General features: G+C 38.5%; 1 long non-coding RNA gene across 1 annotated transcript in view; it reads left to right on the forward strand.

Annotated features, from left to right (window-relative positions):
- Positions 1-24,086, forward strand: part of LOC100847813 (uncharacterized) — a 28,844-nt gene extending 4,758 nt beyond the window's left edge. Inside the window, exons 2-4 of the long non-coding RNA XR_234694.5 lie at positions 93-210; positions 709-807; positions 21,643-24,086. This is a non-coding gene — a long non-coding RNA (uncharacterized lncRNA). The remainder of the gene's footprint in view (positions 1-92; positions 211-708; positions 808-21,642) is intronic.
- Positions 24,087-25,793: the final 1,707 nt, after the last annotated feature.

A 25,793-nucleotide genomic window follows, 5' to 3' on the forward strand; every position in this document is an offset into this window, starting at 1 on the left:
TGCTTAACTGCAAAATGAGTGCTGTCACTCATCTCACACACCACCTACTCCAGGCTTCTTGTGATTTTATACACCATTTATTAACTACCTAGGTACAGTTTTCATAGAGCGCCATCCTTGACATAACACAGCTGCAGAGATGAACAATCAAACGCAAAACTACCCAGAACCAAATCTGGCTAAGGACTCCAGGAAACAAGCAAATGAGAGGTAAGAGCAGACAAAGTTCCGTTTTAGTCACTGAGCAGGAGAAAACCTACATGGAATTAAAATTTCAAAATGCTTCTCACTATCCTCAATGGAATGACAGGAGCTACCAGTGCAAGTGTGAAGCATTTAATAGCTCATATATTTTTATTTATGAAGATCAAAGTTTGATTTTGAAATACAGTACTCTAGTATGAGCTTCCTGGTGGCTTCGTGATAAAGAATCCACCTGCCAATGCAGGTTGGATCCCTGGCAAATCCCATGGACAGAGGAGCCTATCTATTCCAGCATTGTTGTAATTTGTAGTCTTTGATATACAACTTGTGAAGTGTTATATTTGCTGAAAATGTATATATTCTGAGAGGAGGATTACAATGTTTCATATGGATTTGGGGTCCAAGTTGATGTCTATGAATTCTCACGGATGTGGGATCTTTTGTTCTTCTACAACAACTGTCTCCATTGCTCCTTTCTCAGTGTTTCCTTTTCTCTCCCTGCAGATTTACCATTATCTTGAGAGAAGTTCGTTGCCGTGATCCTGGGAATCATCTGTTTTGTCTTGATGTATACTCTAGTGAGAATGATAACTTTTATTCCACGTAAGTATATTTTTGAAATTGTGATTGAACTTTTCACTTTAATGATCATCAGTGCCTTCTCAAAAATCATATGATGAAATAAAACTTTTATTTTAATATGTTCATTCAGCCTAAATGTGGAATCCAAAGTATAAATAAGAGAATGATTGTAGGGAATATTTTATATATATATATATATATATATATTTGTCAGAGAAGGCGATGGCACCCCACTCCAGTACTCTTGCCTGGAAAATCCCATGGATGGAGGAGCCTGGTAGGCTGCAGTCCATGGGGTCGCGAAGAGTCGGACACGACTGTGCGACTTCACTTTCACTTTTCACTTTCATGCATTGGAGAAGGAAATGGCAACCCACTCCAGTGTTCTTGCCTGGAGAATCCCAGAGATGGGGGAGCCTGGTGGGCTGGCATCTACGGGGTCGCACAGAGTCGGACACGACTGAAGCGACTTAGCAGCAGCAGCATATATATATTTGTACATATGTGTGCATGTATATATACATGTATTTTCTGATATCATAACTCAAACACAGGCTTTAGGAAGCTGAAAGACCTGATTGAGAAATACAAATTAGTTCTTGAGATTGGTTAAACCAAATACTGTAAGAGGTGGAGAATCTATTTATCTAGGCTTTTGTTAATATTCCCCCCTCCTCCCAATTTTCATTACTTTATTAATTTTTCTTGGTAAAAACAATTTTATTCCAGATAATTCTAATTCTAAAAAACACCACATTTAAACTAAGAAACAAATTATTATGATTTATTTAGATCAGTGTTAATATTTTAAAAGATCATTTCAATGTTTTCTAGGTACTAAAATACCAGAGCAGAACAATTCCTGTATAACAAAGCTCTGAAAAGTTACATAATAATTTTCAAAGTTCTGATATTAAATACACTTAGTTTTGTCTCTGTCTTAGATTAGACAAAGATAATAATAGTCTTTGACATGAAAGCATAAATTATAAAATCAAATGATGAACATTCATAAATGATCATAGAAGAGTGTTCCTTCTTAGACAACAATACATAGAAATATTCAGTTACAATCACCATACCTACTGCTGCCAATTGGCTTAAATTTCTTCCTGTGATAATACAATTAAATAATTTTACATTCTACAAAAGGAGTGTCATTGATTATCAGATTATGTAGAGAGTACATATTTTTTTTGTCTGTTTGCTTCCTATGGGGACATTGGGGAATGAGAGGTTGACCTTTCTCTGTGAGTGTGTATATGAGTATGTACCAGCCTGTGAGAATGCATAACTATGTTATGTACATATATTTTATACTTAGCAAATATGTAAATGAATTTTAATTTCTTTAAGATTAATTTTTTTGGATAATAATTCATAACCTTTCTTCAGAATGACACTCTGGTCATTGTCCAAGAGACTGGTTACATATTCCAACAACTGCTATTATATTATGTTTGGAAAAAAAAAAAAAACATGGAATAGGAGTTTGATAGCCTGTGCTTCTAGGAACTCTATTCTGCTTTATATAGATAATGAAGAGGAAATGGTAAGATATTAAATGTTTCCAACACTTTGCTAAAGGCTTGATTCAGTCAATATTATATTTGTTAGAATTCACTTGTGTTTTTGTCCATATTTGTAGTATGTTTAAGACTTGTTATTTCATTAAACAATGGAATACAACTTAATGATATTTTATTTATATTTTTCTCTTATTAATGCATGCTTTATAATTTCCAGTTTCTGCTTTTTTTGAAAACCATGCCTCTATAAATGCTATTAAATTCTAAAATAAACTGTGCTATTTGATTTTACCATATATGAAGGAAAGTATACATATCATAATTTTGCGTATTGATAAAAAATAGAACCATGTAATTGCACATCAGACCATGGATTAGAAATTTTCAACTCCCAGCTGCCCTGAAAAGTGAAAGTGCTAGTCGATCAGTCGTGTGGGACCCTTTGCAATCCAATGGACCGTAGACCACCAGGCTCCTCTGTCAATGGAATTTCCCAGGCAAGGATACTAGAATGAGTAGCCATTTCCTTCTCCAGGGGATCTACCTGACCTGAGGTTAGAACCCTGTCACTTTGCACTGTAGGCAGATTCTTTACCAGCTGAGTCACCAGAGAAGCCCAGTGGCCCCATCCTCTGTAATTTCTCATCACATCTATGTCCTCCTTATTTACCCACCATCATGACTTTTGATATTACAGAATCTCTTTGCATGTTTTTGCACTTCATATACACAGAATCATACAGTATGCATTTTTCTTTCTATCTCCACTCACTCCCATATGCTATTTTAAAAATCATCCCTATTCTTGCATTTACCTGGAGTTTGTTAATTTCTACTACTCATTATGTAAAATCCATTCTATGCAATGTCTCTGACTGGAGATGGTCTTACACCTTCAGCGATAAAGAGGCTTCCTGAGTTCAATACTTTAAGTCATGGAATCACGAGCTAATTCTAGTGCCTATTGGTGGAGAAAGGACAAGCACTTCCTCTGACTGCTCCTTGTTAGCAGATGTTCTGATGGATCACCTCGTAAGGCTCACTGGGTGCTGCTCACAGGATTCCCTTCAAAACGCAGGAGGAATGGCTTATCTGCGCCACCTCCTACAGCTAGGCTGGGTGTTGGGTATTGGGAAGCAGCAGGCCTCCATCACTTTCTTCTGTTGGGGAAGGGATATAAATTGCCCTAATTTTTCTGTTACCTCAGGGTCTCAAACCATTTCACTTTTCTCTTCCTACCCTTCAGCATTCTACTTTCTTGTGTCTTTCATTAGTTCCCTTGTTTACAGTTGAACTTAGCAGGGAGGAACAGAGAGAAATGAGTCTCTGATCCCTTGTCTGGTCCACTGGATTCCACCAATACAGAAACAGATTGCTTTGGGGTTTATCTAGTCAAAGAATGGCGTGGGACCTGGAAAACAAATCTTTGTCTTTCATGTCATTTATTTTCTCAATTTCATTCCCTTAATTTCTTTCTAAAACTGAAATTCTGAGAAACATAGTAGTGAAATCTGGTGATATGATCACAGTATCTGGAAAAAAGAATGTCACAGAATCTAAAAATATTTAAAATCTTGCTATATTCAATTTGACAACATGGGTAACAATTAAACTACATGAATCAGACGTTTCCTTATTAACATAAGAAAGCAATGAAACTGCTAAACATAAATGTTTGAGTTTATTTTAAATCAAAAGTACAGACACTGGTTAATGCTTTGACAAATATTAACTTTCAACTTTGTACTTTTAGTGTTAGATTAGACTGAACTCTCATCTTGTTCAGAAAACTAAGAATCCTTGATTTCTTTCATCAGTGTTTTATAGTTTTCTATATATAGATCTTTTGTTTCATTAGGTAGACTTAATCTAAGTATTTTATTTTTTTCATCACTATGGTGAATGAAATTGCTTCCTTAATTTCTCTTTATGTTTTCTCATTGTTAGTGTATAGGAATTCAAGGGATTTCTGTGTATTAATTTTATATCCTGCAACTTTACTGTATTCATTGATTAGCTCTAGTAATTTTCTGGTGGTGTCTTTACAGTTTTCTATGGAGAGGATCATGCCATCTGCAAACAGTGAGAGTTTTACTTCTTCTTTTCCAATCTGGATTCCTTTTATTTCTTTTTCTTCTCTGATTGCTGTGGCTAAAACTTTCAAAACTATGTTGAGTAGTAGTGGTGAGAGTGAACATGCTTGTTTTGTTCCTGACTTTAGGGGAAATGCTTTCAAGTTTTCACCATTTAGGATAATGTTTGCTGTGGGTTTACCATATATGGCTTTTATTATGTTGAGGTATGTTCCTTCTATGCCTGCTTTCTGGAGGGTTTTTATCATAAATTGATGTTGAATTTTGTCAAACGCTTTCTCTGCATCTATTGACATAATTGTATGGTTTTTATCTTTCAATTTGTTAATGTGGTGTATCACATTGATTGAATTGTGAGTATTGAGAATCCTTGCATCCCTGGGATAAAGCCCACTTGGTCATGACAAAAGATCTTTTTAATATATTGTTGGATTTTGTTTGCTAAACTTTTGTTGAGGATTTTTGCATCTATGTTCATCAGTGATATCGGTCTGTAGTTTTCTTTTCTGTGGCATCTTTGTCTGGGTTTGGTATTAAGGTGATGGTGGCCTCATAGAATGAGTTTGGAAGTTTACCTTCCTCTGCAATTTTCTGGAAGAGTTTGAGTAGGATAGGTGTTAGCTCGTCTCTAAATTTTTGTAGAATTCACCTGTGAAGTCATCTTGTCCTGGGCTTTTGTTTGTTGGAAGATTTTTTTTATCACAGTTTCAATTTCTGTGCATGTGATAGCTCTGTTAAGATTTTCTATTTGTTCCTGGTTCAGTTTTGGAAGCTTATACTTTTCTAAGAATCCGTCCATTTCTTCCAAGTTGTCCATTTTATGTGAAATAAGTCAAAGATGACATAAATAGATGGGAAAATATACCAAGTTCATGGATTGGAAGAATATAATGAATATTTAAAATACATATTTTAAATATAGTGAAAATAAGTATACTACCAAAAGCAATCTATAGATTCAATGCAATCCCTATCAAGCTACCAACAGTATTTTTCACAGAACAAATAATTTCACAATATGTATAGAAATACAAAAAAAATCTCAAATAGTCAAAGCAATTTTGAGAAAGAAGAATTGAACTGGAGGAATCAACCTGCCTGACTTCAGACTATACTACAAAGCTACAGTCATGAAGACAGTATGATACTGGCATAAAGACAGAAATATAGATCAAAGGAACAAAATAGAAAGCCCAGAGATAAATCCACACACCTATGAAAAACTTATCTTTGACAAAGCAGGCAAGAATATACAATGGAGAGAAGACAAACTCTTTAACAAGTGGTGCTGGGAAAACTGGTTAACCACCTGTAAAAGAGTGAAACTAGAACACTTTCTAACACCATAAACAAAAATAAACTCAAAATGAAATTAAAGATCTAAATGTAAAACCAGAAGCTAGAAAACTCCTAGAGGAAAACATAGGCAAAACACTCTCTGACATAAATCATAGCAGTAATCTCTATCACCCACCTCCCAGAGTAATGCAAATAAAAGCAAAAATAAACAAATGGGACCTAATTAAACTTAAAAGCTTTGTGCAACGAAGAAAACTATAAGCAAGGTGAAAAGACAGACGAGAATGGGAGAAAATTATAAAAAATGAAGCAACCGACACAGAATTAATCTCAAAAATATACAAGCAGCTCATGCAGCTCAATTCCAGAAAAATAAAAGACCCAATCAAAAAATGGGCCAAAGAACTAAACAGACATTTCTCCAAAGAAGACATACAGATGGCTAACAAACACATGAAAAGATGCTCCACATCACTCATTAGCAGAGAAATGCAAATCAAAACCACAATGAGGTACCATTAAACACTAGTCAGAATGGCTGCTATCAAAAAGTCCTCAAACAATAAATGCTGGAGAGGATGCAGAGAAAAGTGAACCCTCTTACACTATTGGTGGGAATGCAAACTAGTACAGCCACTATGGAGAAGTGTGTGGAGATTCCTTTAAAAAATGGAAATAGGAGGCGGTCCTAAGATGGCAGAGGAATAGGATGGGGAGACCACTTTCTTCCCCACAAATTCCTTGAACTATCACTTGAACACTGAGCAAATTCCACAAAACAACTTCTGAAAGCTGGCAGAGGACACCAGGCACCCAGAAAGGCAGCTCATTGTCTTTGAAAGAAGTTAGGATAAAATATAAAAGATAAAAAGAGACAAAAGACTTAGGGATGGAGACCCATCCTGGGAAGGGAGTCGTGAAAGAGAAGTTTCCAAACAACAGGAAACCCTCTCACTGGCAGGTCTGTGGGGAATTTTGGAATCTCAGAGGGTAACATAACCAGGAGGAATAAATAAATAAATAAAACCCACAGATTACACGCCTAACTCCCAGCAGAGAAGTAGCCCAGACACTCGCATCTGCCACCAGCAAGCCAGGGACTGAACATGGAGGTGCAGGCTGCATTGCTTAGGGTAAGGACTGGGCCTGAATGCCCTGAGGACAATCTGAGGGAGCTAACATGAGATAGCAACCCAAACTGTGGGATAACCAGAGACAAAAAAAGAAAAAGAGAGAGAGAAAAAGAGAAAACTTTCCTGCAAAAAGCTCTAACCTAAGGCACTGCCAGTTGCGCACACAGAGCAAAGGACTGAGCGGATACCAGAGGACGGCTAGCAGGCTGCTGACCAGCCCATCCTCCACTGGAGGCAGAGAGACAGGCAGGCGACAGCCAGAGCTGGAGGGAGAGGGGCAATCTTGGCCCCAGAGACAGCATCCTCCACCAAACTGTGAGCAGGCCCCAAGTTGCTAATCAAGTCTACCTGGGATTCTGGATGGTTGACATCCACCAGGAGGGTCACTGCCAGAGATCAGCTCCCCAGAAGAGACACATGGCACATCTGAGATGGTGCTCCTGCTGCACACCCAGGAAACCAAGCAGCTGGGACCACGAAGGTGATAAGATGCACCGCTCCACCTGGGGAGAGTGTGCTCACCAAGCACCTGTTTACCTGAGCTGCTTGGACCTGGGAAGGGCAAAAAACGCAGGCCCAACCGAGTCTGTGCCTTTATGGAGTACCCAAGAACCTGAACCTGAGCAGCTTAGACCTGGGAAGTGTACCCAACCCAAGGTCTGCTTTAAACAGATCCCCTGAAGAACAACCTGGAGCCTGAGCAGTGTAGACTGGGACACGCTGTGAGTAGGGGCAAACCCAGTGTGGCCTAGACACTGTGAGCACTCCCCACACACGTCAGTGATATTTGTTTGCAGTGTTCCTCCCTCCCCACAGCACAACTGAACAAATGAGCCTAAATAAGTGACCACCTCCTCCCCCTTGTGTCAAGGTGGAAAGTAGACACTGAAGAGACTTGCAAACAGAAGAAGCCAAAATAAACAGAGGGAACTGCTTTGGAAGTGACAGGTGCAACAGATCAAAACACTGTAGTTAGCACCAGCTACATTGGAAGGGGCCTATAGACCTTGAGAAGAAGTATAAGCTGGAACAAGGAACTATCTGAAACAGAACTGACTGCACACACCCACACTGCCTGCAACAGCTCCAGAGAAATTTCTAGATATATTTTACTATTATTTTTTTAATTTAATTTTTTTAAATTTTAAGTCCTTTATTAGTCCCTTAATTTTCATTTTTATAACCTACTATTACCTTGCAAAAAAAAACCCCTATTTTTAAAGCAAATTTCATATACATTTTTTATAATTTTTGTGATTTTTTTTAATATTTTATTTTTGGGAGTATAACCTCTACTCTAGATTTTCAATCTTTGCTTTTTTGTATTTGTTATTAATTTTGTACCTTTAAGAATCCAATCTTCAGTACCCATTTTTACTTAGGAATGAGATTACTGGCTTGATTGCCCTCTCCCCCTTTTGACTCTCCTTTTTCTTCCCCAGGTCATCTCTATCTCCTCCCTCCCCCTTCTCTTCTCTACCCAACTCTGTGAATCTCTTTGGGTATTCCAGGCTGTGGAGAACACTTAGGGAACTGATTACTGGCTAGACCTGTCTCTCTCCTTTTGACTCCCTCTACTCTCCTCCTGGTCACCTCTATCTCCTTTCTCCCTCTTCTCTACATAACTCTGTGAACCTCTGTGAGTGTTCCAGGCTGTGGAAAACACATAGGGAACTGATTATTGCTCTCTCCCCTTTTGATTCCCCCTTTTTTCTTCCTGGTCACCTCTATTTCCCTCTTCCCTCTTCTCTTCTTAATGTAATTCTGAGAAGCTCTCTGGATGTCCCTTACTGTGGAGAATCTTTTCTCCATTAACCTAGATGTTTTATCATTGGTCCAGTATGGATGGAGAAGTCTTGAGGCTACTGTAAGACTGAAAACCAGAGGCAGGAGGCTTAAATCCAAAACTTGAGAACACCAGAAAAGTCCCGACTCCAGGGAACATTAATCGACAAGAGCTCATCCAAAAGCCTCCATACCTACACTGAAACCAAGCTCCACCCAAGAGCCAACAAGTTCCAGAGCAAGATATACCATGCTGAGCTTCCCTAATCATGAAATTTTGACAAGCCACTTGTCCAAGCCCAACCACAAGGAGGAACCCCCACAATAAAGAGAAACCACAAACTTCCAGCATACAGAAAGGCCAACCCCAAGCACAGCAATCTAAACAAGATGAAAAGGCAGAGAAATACTCATCAGGTAAAGGAACATGATAAATGCCCACCAAACCAAAGAGGAGGATATAGGGAGTCTACCTGAAAAAGAATTCAGAATAATGATAGTAAAAATGATCCAAAATCTTGAAAACAAAATGGAGTTACAGGTAAATAGTCTGCAGACAAAGATTGAGAAGATGCAAGAAATATTTAACAAGGACCTAGAAGAAATAAAAAAAGAGTCAATCAATAATGAATAATGCAATAACTGAGATCAAAAACACTCTGGAGGCAACCAACAGTAGAATAACTGAGGCAAAAGATAGGATAAGTGGGGTGGAATAGGATGGTGGAAATAAATGAAGCAGAGAGGAAAAAAGAAAAAAAGAATTAAAAGAAATGAGGACAACTTCAGAGACCTCTGGAACAATTTCAAACACCCCAACATCCGAATCATAGGAGTCCCAGAAGAATAAGACAAAAAGAAAGGCCATGAGAAAATACTTGAGGAGATAATAGTTGAAAATTCCCTAAAATGAGGAAGGAAACAGCCACCCAAGTCCAAGAAACCCAGAGAGTCCCAAACAGGATAAACACAAGGTGAAACACCCCAAGACACATATTAGTCAAATTAACAAAGATCAAACACAAAGAACAAATATTAAAAGCAGCAAGGGAAAAACAACAAATAAAACACAAGGGGATTCCCATAAGGATAACAGCTGATCTTTCAATAGAAACTCTTCAGGCTGGAAGGGAATGGCAGGACATACTTAAAGTGATGAAACAGAAAAACCTACAGCCCAGATTACTGTACCCGGCAAGAGTCCCATTCAAATATGAAGGAGAAATGAAAAGCTTTACAGACAAGCAAAAGCTGAGAGATTTCAGCACCACCAAACCAGCTCTTCAACAAATGCTAAAGGATCTTCTCTAGACAGGAAATACAGAAAAGGTTTATAAACTCTATCCAAAACAACAAAGTAAATGGCAATGGGATCATACTTATCAATAATTACCTTAAATGTAAATGGGTTGAATGCCCCAACCAAAAGACAAAGACTGTCTGAATGGACACAATGGATCCAATGGATCCAAAACAATGGATACAAAAACAAGACCCCTATATACTGTCTACAAGAGACCCACCTCAAAACAAGGGACACACACAGACTGGAAGTGAAGAACTGGAAAAAGATATTTCACACAAACAGAGATCAAAAGAAAGCAGGAGTAGCAATATTCAAATCAGATAAAATAGACTTTGAAATAAAGGTCGTGAAAAGAGACAAGGACAGTACATAATGATCAAAGGGTAATCCAAGAAGAAGATATAACAATTGTAAATATGTATGCACCCAACAGAGGAGCACCACAATATGTGGCAAATGTTAACAAGTATGAAAGGGGAAATTAACAGTAGCACAATAATAGTGGGAGGCTTTAATATCCCACTCACACCTATCAACTAAATAGAAAATTAGCAAGGAAACACAAACTTTAAATGATACAATGGGCCAGTTAGACCTAATTGATATCTATCGGACATTTCACTCCAAAACAATGAATTTCACCTTTTTCTCAAGTGCACATGGAACCTTCTCCAGGATAGATCATATCCTGTGCCATAAATCTAGCCTTGGTAAATTCAAAAAAATTGAAATCATTCCAAGCATCTTTTCTGATCACAATGCAGTAAGATTAGACATCAACTACAGGAAAAAAACTATTAAAAATACAAAAATCTGGAGGCTAAACAACATGCTTCTGAATAACCAACAAATCACAGAAGAAATAAAAAATGAAATTAAAATATGCATACAAATGAGTGAAAATGAAAACATAACAACCAAAAACCTATGGGATTCAGTAAAAGCAGTGCTAAGGGGAAGGTTCATAGCAATACAAGCTTACCTCAAGAAACAAGAGAAAAGTCAAATAAGTAACCTAACTCTACACCCAAAGCAACTAGAAAAGGAAGAAATGAAGAACCTCACGGTTAATAGAAGGAAAGATATCATAAAAATTAAGGCATAAATAAATGAAAAAGACAAAGGAGATCATAGCAAAAATCAACAAAGCTAACAGCTGGTTCCTTGAGAAGATAAATAAAATAGACAAACCATTAGCCAGACTCATCAAGAAACAAAGGGAAAAGAATCAAATCGACAAAATTAGAAATGAAAATGGAGAGATCACAACAGACAATACAGAAATACAAAGGATCATAAGAGACGGCTATCAGCAACTATATGCCAATAAAGTGGTTAACTTGGAAGAAATGGGAAAATTCTTAGAAAAGTATAACTTTCCAAAACTGAACCAGAAACAAACAGAAAATCTTAACAAACCCATCACAAGTACGGAAATCAAAATTGTAATCAGAAACATTCCAGCAAACAAAAGCCCAGGACCAGACGGCTTCACAGCTGAATTCTACAAAATATTTAAAGAAGAGTTAACACCTATCCTACTCAAACTCTTCCAGAAAATTGCAGAGGAAGGTAAATTTCCAAACTCATTCTATGAGGCCACCATCACACTAATACCAAAACCAGACAAAGATGCCACAAAGAAAGAAAACTACAGGCCAATATCACTGATGAACATAGATGCAAAAATCCTTAACAAAATTCTAGCAAACAAAATCCAACAATATATTTAAAAGATCATACATCAAGACCAAGTAGGCTTTATCCCAGAGAATGCAAGGATACTTCAATATCCACAAATCAATCAATGTGATACACCACATTAACAAATTGAAAGATAAAAACCATACAATTATGTCAATAGATGCAGAGAAAGCGTTTGACAAAATTCAACATCAATTTATGATAAAACCCCTCCAGAAAGCAGGCATAGAAGGAACATACCTCAACATAATAAAAGCCATATATGATAAACCCACAGCAAACATTATCCTCAATGGTAAAAAACTTGAAAGCATTTCCCCTAAAGTAAGGAACAAGATAAGGGTGTTCACTCTCACCACTACTATTCAACATAGTTTTGGAGGTTTGAGCCACAGCAATCAGAGAAGAAATAAAACAAAAGTAATCCAGATTGGAAAAGAAGTAAAACTCTCACTGTTTGCAGATGACATGGTCCTCTAAATAGAAAATCCTAAAGACTCCACAGGAAAGTTACTAGACCTAATCAATGAATATAATAAAGTTGCAGGATATAAAGTTAACACACAGAAATCCCTTGCATTCCTATACACTAACATTAAGAAATTAAGGAAACAATTCAATTCACTATTGCAATGAAAAGAATAAAATACTTAGGAATAAATCTACCTAAAGAAACAAAAGATCTATATATAGAAAACTATAAAACACTGATTAAACGAGTCAAAGATGACACAAATAGATGGAAAAATATACAAAGTTCATGAATTGGAAGAATCAATATAGTGAAAATAAGTATACTACTGTAAGCAATCTATAGATTCAATGCAATCCCTATCAAGCTATCAACAGTATTTTTCAGAGAACTAAAACAAATAATTTCACAATTTGTATGGAAATACAAAAAACTTGAATAGCCAAAGCAATCTCAAGAAAGAAGAATGGAACTAGAGGAATCAACCTGCCTGACTTCAGACTATACTACAAAGCTACAGTCATCAAGACAGTATGGTACTGGCACAAAGACAGAAATATAGATCAAGGAAACAAAATAGAAAGCCCAGAGATAAACCCACACACATATGGACACCTTATCTTTGACAAAGGAGGCAAAAATATACGATGGAGAAAAGACAAACTCTTTAACAAGTAGTGCTGGGAATACTGGTCAGCCGCCTGTAAAAGAATGAAAACAGAACACTTTCTAGCACCATACACAAAAATAAACACAAAGTGGATTAAAGATCTAAACGTAAGACCAGAAACTATAAAACTCCTAGAGGAAAACAGAGGCAAAACACTCTCTGACATAAATCATAGCAGGAATCTCTATCACCCATCTCCCAGAGTAATGCAAATAAAAGCAAAAATAAACAAATTGGACCTAATTAAACTTAAAAGCTTTGTGCAACAAAGAAAACTATAAGCAAGATGAAAAGACAGCCTTCAGAATGGGAGAAAATAATAGCAAACGAAGCAACTGACAAAGAATTAATCTCAAAAATATACAAGCAACTCCTGAAGCTCAATTCCAGAAAAATAAACGACCCAATCAAAAAATGGGCCAAAGAACTAAACAGACATTTCTCCAAAGAAGACATACAGAAGGCTAACAAACACATGAAAAGATGCTCCACATCACTCATTATCAGGTCAGTTCAGTTCAGTCGCTCAGTCATGTCCGACTCTTTGCAACTCCATGAATGGCAGCATGCCAGGCCTCCCTGTCCATCACCAACTCCCAAAGTTTACCCAGACTCACATTCATTGAGTCAGTGATGCCATCCAGCCATCTCATCCTCTGTTGTTCCCTTCTCCTCCTGCCCCCAATCCCTCCCAGCATCAGAGTCTTTTCCAATGAGTCAACTCTTCGCATGAGGTGGCCAAAGTACTGGAGTTTCGGCTTTAGCATCATTCCTTCCAAAGAAATCCCAGGGCTGATCTCCTTCAGAATGGACTGGTTGGATGCTCTTGCAGTCCAAGGGACTCTCAAGAGTCTTCTCCAACACCACAGTTCAAAAGCATCAATTCTTCTGTGCTCAGCCTTCTTCACAGTGCAACTCTCACATCCATACATGACCACAGGAAAAACCATAGCCTTGACTAGATGAACCTTTGTTGGCAAAGTAATGTCTCTGCTTTTGAATATGCTATCTAAGTTGGTTATAACTTTTCTTCCAAGGAGTAAGCATCTTTTAATTTCATGGCTGCAGTCACCGTCTGCAGTGATTTTGGAGGCCCCCCAAATAAAGTCTGACACTGTTTCCCCATCTATTTCCCATGAAGTGATTGGTCCAGATGCCATGATCTTCGTTTTCTGAATGTTGAACTTTAAGTCAGCTTTTTCACTCTCCACTTTCACTTTCATCAAAAGGCTTTTTACTTCCTCTTCACTTTCTGCCATTAGGTTGTGTCATCTGCATATCTGAGGTTATTGATATTTCTCCTGGCAATCTTGATTCCAGCTTGTGTTTCTTCCAGTCCAGCGTTTCTCATGATATACTCTGCATATAAGTTAAATAAGCAGGGTGACAATACACAGCCTTGATGTACTCCTTTTCCTATTTGGAACCAGTCTGTTGTTCCATGTACAGTTTTTACTGTTTCTTCCTGACTTGTATACAAATTTCTCAAGAGGCAGGTCAGCTGGTCTGGTATTCCCATCTCTTTCAGAATTTTCCACAGCTTATTGTGATCCACACAGTCAAAGGTTTTGGCATAGTCAATAAAGCAGAAATAGATCTTTTTCTGGAACTCTCTTGCTTTTTCCATGATCCAGGGGATGTTGGCCATTAGATCTCTGGTTCCTCTGCCTTTTCTAAAACCAGCTTGAACACCTGGAAGTTCACGGTTCACATATTGCTGAAGCCTGGCTCGGAGAATTTTGAGCATTACTTTACTAGCTTGTGAGATGAGTGCAATTGTGTGGTAATTTGAGCATCCTTTGGCATTGCCTTTCTTTGGGATTGGAATGCAAACTGACCTTTTCTAGTCCTGTGGCCACTGCTGAGTTTTCCAGATTTGCTGGCATATCGAGTGCAGCACTTTCACAGCATCATCTTTCAGGATTTGAAATAGCTCAACTGGAATTCCATGAACTCCACTAGCTTTGTTCGTAGTCATGCTTTCTAAGGCCCACTTGACTTCACATTCCAAGATGTCTGGCTCTAGGTCAGTGATCACACCATCGTGATTATCTGGGTCATGAAGATCTTTTTTGTACAGTTCATCTGTGTATTCTTGCCACCTCGTCTTAATATCTTCTGCTTCTGTTGGGTCCATACCATTTCTGTCCTTTTTTGAGCCCATCTTTGCATGAAATGTTCCCTTGGTATCTCTAATTTTCTTGAAGAGATCTCTAGTCTTTCCCATTCTGTTGTTTTCCTCTATTTCTTTGCATTGATCGCTAAGGAAGGCTTTCTTATCTCTTCTTGCTATTCTTTGGAACTCTGCATTCAGATGCTTATATCTTTCCTTTTCTCCTTTGCTTTTCGCTTCTCTTCCTTTCACAGCTATTTGTAAGGCCTCCCCAGACAGCCATTTTGCTTTTTTGCATTTCTTTTCCATGGGGATGGTCTTGATCCCTGTCTCCTTTACAATGTCATGAACCTCATTCCATAGTTCATCAGGCACTCTATCTATCAGATCTAGGTCCTTAAATCTATTTCTCACTTCCACTGTATAATCATAAGGGATTTGATTTAGGTCATACCTGAATGGTCTAGTGGTTTTCCCTACTTTCTTCAATTTCAGACTGAATTTGGCAATAAGGAGTTCATGATCTAGGCCACAGTCAGCTCCTGGTCTTGTTTTTGTTGACTGTATAGAGCTTCTCCATCTTTGGCTGAAAAGAATATAATCAATCTGATTTCGGTGTTGACCATCTGGTGATGTCCATGTGTAGAGTCTTCTTTTGTGTTGTTGGAAGAGGGTGTTTGCTATGACCAGTGCATTTTCTTGGCAAAACTCTATTAGTCTTTGCCCTGCTTCATTCCATATTCCAAGGCCAAATTTGCCTGTTACTCCAGGTGTTTCTTGACTTCCTACTTTTGCATTCCAGCCCCCTATAATGAAAAGGACATCTTTTTTGGGTGTTAGTTCTAAAAGGTTTTGTAGGTCTTCATCGAACCATTCAACTTCAACTTCTTCAGCGTTACTGGTTGGGGCATAGACTTAGATAACCATGATATTGAATGGTTTGCCTTGGAAATGAACAGAGATCATTCTGTCATTTTTGAGATTGCATCCAAGTACTGCATTACGGACTCTTTTGTTGACCATGATGGCTACTCCATTTCTTCTGAGGGATTCCTGCCTGCAGTAGTAGACATAATGGTCATCTGAGTTAAATTCACCTATTCCAGTCCATTTGAGTTCCTGATTCCTAGCGGCTGCGACCAATGCACTAAGCACAGGCGGCTGTGAACGGAGCTACCCCATGTCTGAGGTCAGGGGCAGAAGCCAGGAAGACCACATGCCCGAAGGGCCGCGGCCAAGAGGAGTTACCCCACGTCCGAGGTCAGGGGCGGCGGCCGGGAGGACGAACCCCACATCCAAGGAGCTGTGGCTGCGTGGGCACAGGAGGGCCTAGAGGAGCTATCCCACGTTTAAGGTCAGGAAGGGAGGCGGTGAGGAGATACCCCTAGTCCAAGGTAAGGAGCAGGGGCTTCACTTTGCTGGAGTAGCCGTGAAGAGATACCCCACGCCCAAGATAAGAGAAACCCAAGACGGTGGGTGTTGCAAGAGGGCATCAGAGGGCAGACACACTGAAACCATACTCACAGAAAACTAGTCAATCTAATCACACTAGGACCACAGCCTTGTCTAACTCAATGAAAATAAGCCATGCCCGTGGAGCAACCCAAGATGGGCGGGTCACGGTAGAGAGATCTGACAGAATGTGGTCCACTGGAGAAGGGAATGGCAAACCACTTCAGTATTCTTGCCTTGAGAACCTCATGAACAGTATGAAAAGGCAAAATGATAGGATACTGAAAGAGGAACTCCCCAGGTCAGTAGGTGCCCAATATGCTACTGGAGATCAGTGGAGAAATAACTCCAGAAAGAATGAAGGGATGGAGCCAAAGCAAAAACAATACCCAGCTGTGGATGTGACTGGTGATAGAAGCAAGGTCCGATGCTGTAAAAAGCAATATTGCATAGGAACCTGGAATGTCAGGTCCATGAATCAAGGCAAATTGGAAGTGGTCAAAAAAGAGATGGCAAGAGTGAATGTGGGAATTATCAAAGAAATGCAAATCAAAACCACAATGAGGTACCATCTCATGCCGGTCAGAATGGAGGCTATCCAAAAGTCTACAAACAATAAATGCTGGAAGGAGTGTGGAGAAAAAGGAACCCTCTTACACTGTTGATGGGGATGCAAACTAGTACAGCCACTATGGAGAACAGCATGGAGATTCCTTAAAAACTGGAAATACAAGTGCCATTTGACACAGCAATCCCACTGCTGGGCATACACACTGAGGAAACCAGAATTGAAAGAGACATGTGTACCCCAATGTTCATTGCAGCACTGTTTACAATAGCTAGGACATGGAAGCAACCTAGATTTCCATTAGTAGACAAATGGATAAGAAAGCTGTGGTACATATCCACAAAGGAATATTACTCAGCCATTAAAAAGAATGCATTTGAATCAGTTCTAATGAGATGGATGAAACTGGAGCCTATCATACAGAGTGAAGTAAGTCAGAAATAAAAACACCAATACAGTATACTAATGCATGTATATGGAATTTATAAACATAGTGATAATGACCCTATATGTGAGACAGCAAAAGAGACACAGATGTAAAGAATAGTCTTTTGGACTCTGGGAGAAGGCCAGGGTGGGATAGTTTGAGAGGGTAGCATTGAAACGTGTATATTATCATCTGTGAAGTGGATTGCAGGTCCAGGTTTGACGAATGGGACAGGGTGCTCATGGCTGGTGCACTGGGATGACCCTGGGGGATGGGATGGGGAGGGATGTGGGAGAGGGTAACACATGTGTGCCCATGGTTGATTCATGTCGACGTTTGGCACCACTACAAAATTGTAAGTCAGAAAGAAAAATACCAATACAGTAATATTAAGGCATACATATGGAATTTAGAAAGATGGTAATGATGACACTATATGCGAGACAGCAGAAGAGACAGATATAAAGAACGGACTTTTGGACTCTGTGGGAGAGGGCGGGGTTGGGATGATTTGGGAGAATAGCATTGAAACATATATGTTACTATATGTGAAATAGATCGATCACCAGTTCAAGTTCAATGCATATAATAGGGCACACAAAGCCAGTGCACTAGGACAACCCTGAGGGATGGGATGGGGAGGGAGATGGAGGGGGGATCAGGATGGGGGACACATGTACACCCACAGCTGATTCATGTCAGTGTACGGACAAAACCACTACAATATTGTAAAGTAATTCAGTTCAGTTCAGTCTCTCAGTGGTGTCCAACTCTTTGCAACCCCATGAACCACAGCATGTCAGGCCTCTCTGTCCATCACCAACCCCCAGAGTCTACCCAAACCCATGTTCATTGAGTCAGTGATGCCATCCAACCATCTCATCCTCTGTCATCCCCTTCTCCTCCTGCCCTCAATCTTTCCCAGTATCACGGTCTTTTCAAATGAGTCACCTCTTCACATCAGGTGGCCAAAGTATTGGAGTTTCAGCGTCAACATCAGTCCTTCCAATGAACACCCAGGACTGATTTCCTTTAGGAGGGACTGGTTGGATGTCCTTGCAATCCAAGGGACTCTCAAGAGTTTTCTCCAACACCACAGTTCAAAAGCATCAATTCTTCGGTGCTCAGCTTCTTTATAGTCCAACTCTCATATACATACATGACTACTGGAATAACCAAAGCCTTGACTAGATGGTATTTTGTTGACAAAGTAATGTCTCTGCTTTTGAATATGCTATCTAGGTTGGTGATAACTTTCCTTCCAAGGAGTAAGCATCTTTTAATTTCATGGCTGCAGTCACCATCTGCAGTGATTTTGGAGCCAAAAATAAATAAATAAATAAAGTCAGCTACTCTTTCCACTGTTTCCCCATCTATTTGCCATGAAGTGATGGGACCAGATGCCATCTTAGTTTTTTGAATGTTGAGCTTTGAGCCAAGATTTTCACTCTCCTCTTTCACTTTCATCAAGAGGCTCTTTAGTTCTTCTTCACTTTCTGCCATAAGGATGGTGTCATCTGCATATCTGAGGTTATTGATATTTCACCAGCAATCTTGTTTCCAGCTTGTGCTTCTTCCAGCCCAGCGTTTCTCATGATGTACTCTGCATAGAAGTTAAATAAGCAGGGTGACAATATACAGATTTGACGTACTCCTTTTCCTAACTGGAACCAGTCTGTTGTTCCATGTCCAGGTCTAACTGTTGCTTCTGGACCTGCATACAGATTTCTCAGGGGGCAGGTCAGGTGGTCTGGTATTCCCATCTCTTTCAAAATTTTCCACAGTTTGTTGTGACCCACACAGTCATTGGCATAGTCAATAAAGCAGAAATTGATGTTTTTCTGAAACTCTTTTGCTTTCTCGATGATCCATTGGATGTTGGCAATTTGATCTCTGGTTCTTATGCCATTTCTAAAGCCAGCTTGAACATCTGGAAGTTCATGGTTCATGTGTTTCTGAAGCCTGGCTTGGAGAATTTTGAGCAGTACTTTACTAGCGTGTGAGATGAGTGCAATTGTGTGGTAGCTTGAGCATTTTTTGGTATTGCCTTTCCTTGGGAATTGAAATGAAAACTGACCTTTTTCAGTCCTATGGCCACTGCTAAGTTTTCCAGATTTGCTGGCATATTGAGTGCAGCACTTTCACAGCATCATCTTTTAGGATTTGGAACAACTCAGCTGGAGTTCTAGTTGTAGTACATTGATAATTTTATTTTTTAGGCATTTTTTACTTAATACAGATATTCAAATAAATTCATAGCATGGCCTTATTATGTATTTAACATCTGTAAAAACCATAATGGTGTGTCATATTTAGTATAGATGTAAAAGATTTATGTTGATGCTTTTGAACGGTGATGTTGGAGAAGACTCTTGAGAGTCTCTTGGACTGCAAGGAGATCCAACCAGTCCATTCTAAAGGAGATCAGCCCTGGGTGTTCTTTAGAAGGAATGATGCTAAAGCTGACACTCCAGTACTTTGGCCACCTCATGCGAAGAGTTGACTCATTGGAAAAGACTCTGATGCTGGGAAGGATTGGGGGCAGGAGGAGAAGGGGACAACAGAGGATGAGATGGCTGGATGGCATCACCAACTTGATGGGCGTTAGTTTGAGTGAACTCCGGGAGTTGGTGATGGACAGGGAGGCCTGGCGTGCTGTGATTCATGGGGTCGCAAAGAGTCAGACAGGACTGAGCAACTGAACTGTACTGAACTGAAAAGATTTATGTCTTCTCATTTTTTTCTTCAAATATCTTTTATCAATTATAATGCCTTTGAAATGAAAATGACTCTGGCCATTTTACTCCTTTCTAATATAGTTGCTTTCTTTGTCATGATTTTGTATCACTTATTTTCCTTTTACTTCTTTATTTGGACTACTTTAATTTAATTTTACCTAATCCCTTTTAAATATTTGGTTTCTTGGGAAACCTCACCAAATTTATTCTTTCTTATTTTTTGTTTGTGATGTGTGCATTTAAGGCAATCAATATTTCACAAGACAGCCTTTTGCTATTATATTTTCCTTTTAAATCATATAAAAATTGAGAACTTTCACTGTGGATTTTTCTTGGGTTCATATGTTATTTAGAAATGTGTAACTGAACTTAAAATCAGATAAAGATTTTCACATTTTTGGTTATTGCTTCTAGTTTAAATTGTAGAGTATTTCTATGAATCTGGAAGCAATCTCTATCTCTATTATATGTGGCTGGTGTGAATGAGGAGGGGTTATTAATTTTTTATTTCTTTATAATTAATTAAAAATTAAATTTGAATACTCACACTTTAAGTTCCCTCTGCCAAACTTGACTGAAGGCTATTATAGCTATAATATAATCTATATTATAGATTATATATTATAATCAGGGTTATGAATATCTAGTGAATTTTTAGAAGATTTAAGTGTAATTAAAAATGTGAGTATTCTATATGAGTATGTAAGTGTGAGCATGCACATATGTGTTGGTTCATTGTATAGTTTAGATCTGTCTATAGCCTTACTGGTATATCTGCTTGCCAGATAAGCAGTGACTGGGAATTTTTTAGATCTCCATTTATGATTGTTTTTTTTAATATTTTTGAAATTATATTTAACTTATTGATGATTGCTTTACAAAATTGGTTTTGATTTCTGCTGTATATCAACATGAATTAGCCATACCTATACATATGTCCCCTCCCTCTTGAACCTCCCCCCATTTCCCCCCCTTTCCCACCCTTGTAGGTTGTTACAGAGCCCTGGTTTGAGTTTAACCTGCATACCTTTCTCAAATCTTTCTTGAAGTTGTACTATTAAGTACATGCAGATTTTTTTTTAATTGCTAATGGTATGATCCTCAATACATTGTTATGAAACATGCTTCATCTTTTCTAACATGGTTCTTGCCTTATATTCTGACGGTTAATGTACAGACAGAACTGACAGTACAGTTAGTGTACTGACAGTTAACTTTAGCAGTTCTATCAGCTTGTGCTGCATGATATCATTTTTCATCTTATTAAATTTCCTCTTTATTTTTTCATTTTAAAAAGTCTCATTAAGACAGCAGTTATTAAAATAATTCTTTTACATATATATAGCTATATTTAATAAAATGTTTTAAATTATAAACATTCTTAGAATTTAAGTGGAAAGCTATTCCATATATATTTAACCTAATTTCAAAATTACTGTAAACTTTATATATGTTATTTGTAGATAAGCATATATAATTAATTTTAAGTGTAATATATTGTTTCTTTGCATTATGCTTTATTTTTTTCTCATCTTTCACAAGAGATATTTTTTACTTTCCTCTACAGGAACTTAACATTTAATATGCCTTAGACGGTGCAAGAGTACACAGAAGAACTGTACAAAAAAGATCTTCATGACCCAGATAATTACAATGATGTGATCACTCATCTAGAGCCAGACATCCTGGAATGTGAAGTCAAGTGGGCCTTAGGAAGCATTACTACAAACAAAGCTAGTGGAGGTGATGAAATTCCAGTTCAGCTATTTCAAATCCTAAAAGATGATGCTGTGAAAGTGCTGCACTCGATACACCAGCAAATTTGGAAAACTCAGCAGTGGCCAACAGAACTGGAAAATGTCAGTTTTCATTCTGTTCTCAAAAAAGAACAATGCCAAAGAATGTTCAAACTACCACACAATTGCAGTCTTTTCATATGCTAGCAAGGTAATGCTTAAAATCCTTCAAGCTAGACTTCAACAGTATGTAAACCGAAAACTTCCAGATGTTCAAGCTGGATTTAGAAAAGGCAGAGGAACCAAAGAACAAATTGCCAAAGCCCGCTGGATCATAGTAAAAGCAAGGGAATTCCAACAAAAAAATCTACTTCTGCTTCATTGACTACACTAAAGCATTTGACGGTGTTGATCACAACGAACTGTGGAAAATTCTTCAAGAGATGGAAATATCAGAGCTCCTGTCCTTCCTCCTGAGAATCCTGTATGCAGGTCAAGAAGCAACAGTTAGAACTGGACATGGAACAACAGACTGGTTCCAAATTGGGAAAGGAGTATGTCAAGGGTGTATATTGTCACCCTGTTTATTTAGCTTGTATTCAGAGTATATTATGTGAAATGCCAGGCTGGATGAAACTCGAGCTGGAATCAGTATTGCTGGGAGAAATTTCGGTAACTTGAGATATGAAGATACACCACCATTATGGCAGAAAGTGAGTAGGAACTAAAGAGACTCTTGATGAAAGTGAAAGAGGAGAGTGAAAAAGCTGGCTTAAAATTCAAGAGTCAAAAAACTAAGATCGTGGCACACACTCCTATCAATTCATGGCAAATAGATGTGAAAAAATGGAAACAATGACAGACTTTATTTTCTTGGGCTCCAAAATCACTGCGATGGTGACTGCAGCCCTGAAATTAAGACTCTTACCCCTTGGAAGAAAAGCTATGATGAACTTAGATAGCATATTAAAAAGTAAAGACATCACTTTGCCAACAAAGATCCATATAGTCAAACTACAGTTTTTCCAATGGTCATGTACAGATGTGAGAGCTGGACCACAAAGAAGGCTGAGTGCTGAAGAATTGATGCTTTTGAATTGTGGAGCTGGAGAAGACTCTTGAGAGTCCCTTGGACAGCAACGAAATCAAACCTGTCAATCCTTAAGGAAACCAACCCTGAATATTTATTGGAAGGACTGATGCTGAAGCTGAATCAGGATTGATGCTGAATATCATTTGGAAGCCACCTGATGTGAAAAGCCGACTCACTGGAAAAGACCCTGATGCTGGGAAAGACTGAGGGCAGGATAAATTTCTCCTATAGGTCATTCCTGAGTAGAGCCACCTGTACTAAACAGTAGTTTTATTAATTATTTATTTTTTATATTGTAGTGTTATATGTCGATCTCAATCTCCCAATTTAATTCAAAGCAATACATACACTGCAATGCTAATTGCAACACTATTTATAATACAACAACAACCAGGACATGGAAACAACCTAAATGTCAATTAACAGATGAATGGACAGAGAAGATGTGGTCCATTTATGCAGTGGAGTATTACTCTGCCAGAAAAAGAATGAAATAATACCATTTGCTGCAACATGGATGGACCTGGAGATTGTCACTCAGTAAAGTAAGTGAGACAAAGACTCACACTCAATTCTTGGCATTCTAGACTGTTCCATGTTCTATCCATCTCCAGATATTCATAACCTCACTTAAGCCAACAATACTGGACTACACATAGCTCTCTTTATTCATGTTAATGCCTCTTTCTTCTAAGTCTTCATCATTTCTATCATCAATTCTTGGTGCATCTTAGCCCCATTCAACTTGATATCTAACATGTATGTATAAGAGTTGCTCAGCCATGTCTGACTCTTTAAGACCGCATGGAATAGGTAGTCCATGGAATTCTCTAGACCAGAATCCTGGAGTGGGCAGCCTTTCCCTTCTCCAGGGCATCTTCCCAACCCAGGCATTGAACCCAGGTCTCCTGCATTGCAGGTGGATTCTTTACCAGCTGAGCCACAAGGGAAGCCAATATGAGACATATTGTTTTAAATATACTCCTTCCAAATCACCTAATCCAGGACATCTTCCTAACACTATTCCTCACAATTTATACTGATAATCCATTATGAAATTGTCAGATATAATTCTCTCTTCTATAATACCTAGTAATTGTGTTTACCATTGTAAATTACATGTTAATTTAAAACCATATGCTTATGTCTATAAACAGACTGTGAACAATTAGATACTAGGGACTGTGCTTTGTATTTTTTAACTATATATATATATATATATATATATATATAACTGGAAAAGGTCAGTTTTCATTCCAATCCCAAAGAAAGGCAATGCCAAAGAATGCTCAAACTACTGCACATTTGCACTCATCTCACATGCTAGTAAAGTAATGCTCAAAATTCTCCAAGCCAGACTTCAGCAATACGTGAACCGTGAACTTCCAGATGTTCAGGCTGGTTTTAGAAAAGGCAGAGGAACCAGAGATCAAATTGCCAACATCCACTGGATCATGGAAAAAGCAAGAGAGTTCCAGAAAAAGATCTATTTCTGCTTTATTGACTATGCCAAAGCCTTTGACTGTGTGGATCACAATAAACTGTGGAAAACTCTTCAAGAGATAGGAAAATTCTTCAAGAGAAATTTGTATGCAGATCAGGAAGCAACAGTTAGAACTGGACATGGAACAACAGACTGGTTCCAAATAGGAAAAGGAGTACGTCAAGGCTGTATATTGTCACCCTTTTTATTTAACTTATATGCAGAGTACATCATGAGAAATGCTGGACTGGAAGAAGCACAAGCTGAAATCAAGATTGCTGGGAGAAATATCAATAACCTCAGATATGCAGATGACACACTCTTATGGCAGAAAGTGAAGAGGAACTCAAAAGCCTCTTGATGAAAGTGAAAGTGGAGAGTGAAAAAGTTGGCTTCAAGCTCAACATTCAGAAAACAAAGATCATGGCATCTGGTCCCATCACTTCATGGGAAATAGATGGGGAAACAGTGGAAACAGTGTCAGACTTTATTTTGGGGGGCTCCAAAATCACTGCAGATGGTGACTGCAGCCATGAAATTAAAAGACGCTTACTCCTTGGAAGAAAAGTTATGACCAACCTAGATAGCATATTCAAAAGCAGAGACATTACTTTGCCAACAAAGGTTTGTCTAATCAAGGCTATGGTTTTTCCAGTGGTCATGTATGGATGTGAGAGTTGGACTATGAAGAAGGCTGAGCACTGAAGAATTGATGCTTTTGAACTGTGGTGTTGGTGAAGACTCTTGAGAGTCCCTTGGACTGCAAGGAGATCCAACCAGCGCATTCTGAAGGAGATCAACCCTGGGATTTCTTTGGAAGGAATGATGCTAAAGTTGAAACTCCAGTACTTTGGCCACCTCATGCGAAGAGTTGACTCATTGGAAAAGACTCTGATGCTGGGAGGGATTGGGGGCAGGAGGAGAAGGGGATGACAGAGGATGAGATGGCTGGATGGCATCACTGACTTGATGGACGTGAGTCTGAGTGAAGTCCGGGAGTTGGTGATGGATGGGGGGGGGGGGGGGGCTGGTGTGCTGTGATTCATGGGGTCGCAAGAGTCAGACATGACTGATGACTGAACTGAACTGAACTAATATATATATCTATTGCCAAACAATATACTTGACACACAGAAAGACTAGCTCAGACCAAAAATAGGATAGAATTGTCATGAAAGTACAAGTAGTTTTCTATTTGTGTGTGTGCCTATATATATTCTATTGTGCTTTGATGTTATTAATTCTGTATATTATAATGGAGAAAAAATAAGCCAGTATAAAGAGGCTCCAGAAGGTTGGCTACTACCATAGAAGTAACATTGCAAGGTTTCAGTAGATATTTTCAAACTCTTCAAGAGGATAATGTAAGAATTGTAGAGTTTAAACAATGCATTTTTATTCCTGTG

The sequence above is a fragment of the Bos taurus genome, chromosome 5 (genome assembly GCF_002263795.3).
Source record: "Bos taurus isolate L1 Dominette 01449 registration number 42190680 breed Hereford chromosome 5, ARS-UCD2.0, whole genome shotgun sequence".
Lineage (NCBI taxonomy): Eukaryota > Metazoa > Chordata > Mammalia > Artiodactyla > Bovidae > Bos > Bos taurus.